General features: G+C 45.9%; 1 pseudogene; it reads right to left on the reverse strand.

Moving 5' to 3' along the window:
* Positions 1 to 3,209: 3,209 nt before the first annotated feature.
* LOC119540690 lies at positions 3,210 to 3,724 on the reverse strand (annotated as a pseudogene).
* Positions 3,725 to 3,966: the final 242 nt, after the last annotated feature.

Here is a 3,966-nt window from a genome sequence, read left to right on the forward strand (position 1 = left end):
GCTCAGAGGAGCCGGCAGGGAGGCTGGGAAGAGCAGCCAGGGAGGGGCAACAAGCCACACAAAGGCCCTGAGGCAAGAACTCTCAGTACAAATTAGGGTGGGAAGTAGAGGCAGAGCAGGAGGAGAGGAGCCAGAGCCCACAGGGCCAGGTGAGCCTGCCTGTGTTTTAAAAGGAGGGCCTGGGTGTTGACATGCATTTCTGGATAGTGGAGAGGAAGGGGTGGGTCGTGTGTGTGTGTGTCTCTGTGTGTGGGGGGGGGGTGGGCAGCGTCACTCGGGAGGCCAACTCAGTGGTCCTGGCAAGGCTGGATGGGGGAGGAGGGAGGTGAGGCAGGGTAGCCCGGCCCACTGCCCCATCCAGGACTCCTCGGACCCTCTCCCAGAGGCTCACCGTAGGGACCAGTGCTCAGAGTCACCCTGACCCCCAGGCAGCCGTGTGCTGGTCCCTTTAACTATCAGCTCTCTGGGAAAATAAGTCTTCCTTTGTAGCGTTTGCCAATTTCCATAGTGTAAACACTCCTCCTGTGGGCAAATGTGCAGTTACTGAGTGTGAAGTTGGGAAGAGACATGTATAATTGCCCAAGCCCGTGCAGAGCTGGCTCCAACACTACCGCCCACGGGTGTCAGAATGGGAGTGACTCTAATGAAAATTTTCTTTATATGTGGCGTCACACCTCTGTGTGATTCCTGGGTTTGTGTTGGGGTGAGGGAGTGGAAAGGGCAAGGGCTGGATGAGGGTGGTTAAGGAATTAATAAAAATGATCACCACTTTTGAAGCTGCTCACAATGCCAGCTCCCCACCCCCCACACTCCCACCAGTCTTCCCAAGGACCCCAAGAGATTAGCACTATTACTGTTTCCACTGAGGAACGCAGCAGTCAAACAACTTACCCAAGGTCTCACAGCAATGGGGCAGAACTGGGAACTCAAACCAGGTCAGTACTGCGGAGAAGCCTGTGTCCTTCTGAATCTCTCTGCCCTGTCCTGCCTGTGAGAGCTAGACAAGGCGAGTGGGGGTGGGCTGGAGTAGGTGGGAGAGAGAGAGAGTGGGTTTGGGAGTAAGGTAGGAGTTACGGACACTAAGAAGGGACAATGAATGGAGACTGGGGGCTGGAAGGAGGAATTTGTCCGATGGCCTGGCGGGAAATGGAGCTAGGGGTGGGAGGGGGTGGAGAGGGCCCGTCTGAAATACTCTGGCGGGAACCCTAATTCTTGGAGGGAGTAGGGGGGCGTGGCCTCCAGAAATCCCTTGGGGTGAAGGCTGTTTTTAAAAGGCGGTCAGGAGTTTCCGCTGCGAACGCTCCCCGTAAAGCCTAAGTTGGGCAGAAGTCAGGCGTCCCTCAGGGTACCGCCGTTTTCTCCATGTTTGCCGGGCAGGTGACTCGGTGTCCTCCAACGGCTCGGCAAGGACTGGGGAGCAGCCGGGAAACAGCTCTCTGCAGGCTGCAAGGAAGGGGTCAATAAACACGGATTTGGCAACATCCTCTCGGCCCCGCGGGATTGGACGAGGGCGGTGGACGTGGGTGGGTGTGGGGGGCGGGGCTGGGGGCGGGGTTTTAGGGACGTGTGACGTGCGGTAGTTAGCGCCCCACCCACAAACCGCTCACTCCTCTGTCTGGGTTTGCCGAGGCCGGTGGCCCCCACCGTCTTATATCCACTCCTGCCCCTCTCCGCCCTTCCTCGCCTCCCTCCTCGTGCTGCTCAGACTTGCCATTGCACTCTTTTAAAAACAGCTTTATTGGGATATAATTCACGCGTCATTAAAAGTGTACAATTCAATTGTTTTTAGTATATTTACTTCGCATCTACCCTCATACCTCAATCTCAAAACGTGTCATTTAGGGAAACCTTATACCCTTTAGTTATCTCTCTACCCCCGCCCCCCCCCCACCTCCCCACCCCTCTGCCATCTCTAAGCAACTACTAATCTACATGTGTCTCTATGAATTTGCCTATTCTGGGCTTGTCATATAAATGGAATCATACATGTGGTCTTTTGTGACCGGCTTCTTTCACTTAGCATGTTTTCAAGGTTCATTCATCCATGTTGCAGCATGGATCAGCACATGACTCCTTTTTTATGACTGAATGATACTCCATTGCACAGATATCCCACATTTTGTTTATCCATTCATCAGTTGATGGACATATGGGTTGTTTCCATTTTTTGGCTATTATGAATAATGTTGCTAATAAAATTTGTGTTCAAGTTTCTGTGTGGACATGTGTTTTCAGTTTTCTAGGGTATATACCTAGGAGTGGAATTGCTGGGTCGTATGGTAAACTTAGGTTTTAACTTTTTGGGAAACTGCTAAACTGTTTGCCAAAGTGACCGCATTATGTTACATTACTAACAGCAATGTACGAGGGCTCCCATTTCTCTACATTTCACCAGTACTTGTTATTGTTTGTCTATTTTATTATAGCCATCCTAGTGGATGTGAAGTGGTATCTCATTGTGGTTTTAATTTGCATTTCCTTAATGACTAATGATGTTTAGCTTCTAAATTGTCTAATTTGTTGGCATAAAGTTATTCCCCTATCATCTCTTTAATATCTGTGAGGTTGGTAGTGATAGTCCCTCTTTCATTCTTTTTTGTTTTAATTTCAAAAAAAATGTTTATTTTTAAAGAGCTAAGCATCTGTATCCACTGATAGCAATGCAATACCTAGTTTATGATGACTTGAAACAAAACAAATGCCATAAGGAAAAAAAACTGTATTTTAAATGTACCTAAATTTACTTTCAGTCAATAGTTCAGTAATATTCTCCTCCCAATACAATGTTCCCTTTCTACAAGGCTATTCTTAGGAGCCGGACAGTTTAGGTAATAAGGAAGTTAAGTTAAGAGAGCAACTGCTTGCATTTTAAACCAGGTTAAACAGACAATAACTTTTTGTTTTCCTCTTAATGTCCTAGTAATTGCATCTAAAAAAATATGCAACTCTTAAAAAAGTCCCGTTTCTGATTTCTTTGTCTGTAACCTTTGGAAACTAATCACATGAAACTACAAAATTAGCAAATGTCTTGAAATCTGGATATAAAACACAAATTATGTCTAATTTCAAACTCTCATTTATTAGCGCACCACTCAATCTTTTTTTCTCAGTGTGGCTCCAAAGATAGTCTTATACTATTCTTTAAAAAAAGAAAACTGTTCCTGTTAACTTTGCACCCACCCCAGCACCCCAATCTCAAAACATGTCGTTTAGTTGTCTTGGTCATGGACATTTCCAAGGTGAAATTTTATATTTCGCTCCCATAGCTTCTGGTTATCAGAAAACTCCTGATGTTGGCATATCCCTTCCAATATTCTTCACCATCATCTTTGCTTCTGGAGACATTTCCTCTGGCTCACTAGCTTCCTCTTCATTAAAAGCTGCTGCTACTGGAAGGGTTTTTTGGAGCGAGAGTTGGAACAGTTTCTTTATGTTTACTTGATCCAAGTTTGATGGATATGGCTGATGCTTTCCTTGTCACCTGACTACCTACAGCAAATCCAAACTTGGAGATCTTTGCAGGCTTTGTTGGGAGGTCTCCAGCTTCTTCAGCTGTTCACTTCTCAGGGCTGCGACTGGAACTTTCCCCTCCATTACTGGAGGAAACAGTCTTAGTTTTCACAGGTTTTTCTGCTTCTTCTTCAGGTCTTCTTATGGTCCCAGCTCTCTGGGGCTTCTCTGGCTTATTCTCTCCTTCCTTCTTATCCTCCGTTTCCCCCCTCATTCTTGATTTTGGTATTTCCCCCCCCCTTGTCCAGTATAGCTAATGGTCTGTCAATTTCATTGTTCTTTTCAAAGAACCAACATTTGATTTCATTGATTTTCTCTACTGTTTTTCTGTTTTCTATTTCAGTGATTTCTGCACTAATATTTATTATTTACTTTTTATTGCTTAGGGTTTAGTTTGCACCTTTCTTTTTTTCTAATTTTTTAAAGTAGAAGGCTTGGTTATTGATTTAGGTTCTT

The sequence above is a fragment of the Choloepus didactylus genome, chromosome 7 (assembly GCF_015220235.1).
Source record: "Choloepus didactylus isolate mChoDid1 chromosome 7, mChoDid1.pri, whole genome shotgun sequence".
Classification (NCBI taxonomy): domain Eukaryota; kingdom Metazoa; phylum Chordata; class Mammalia; order Pilosa; family Megalonychidae; genus Choloepus; species Choloepus didactylus.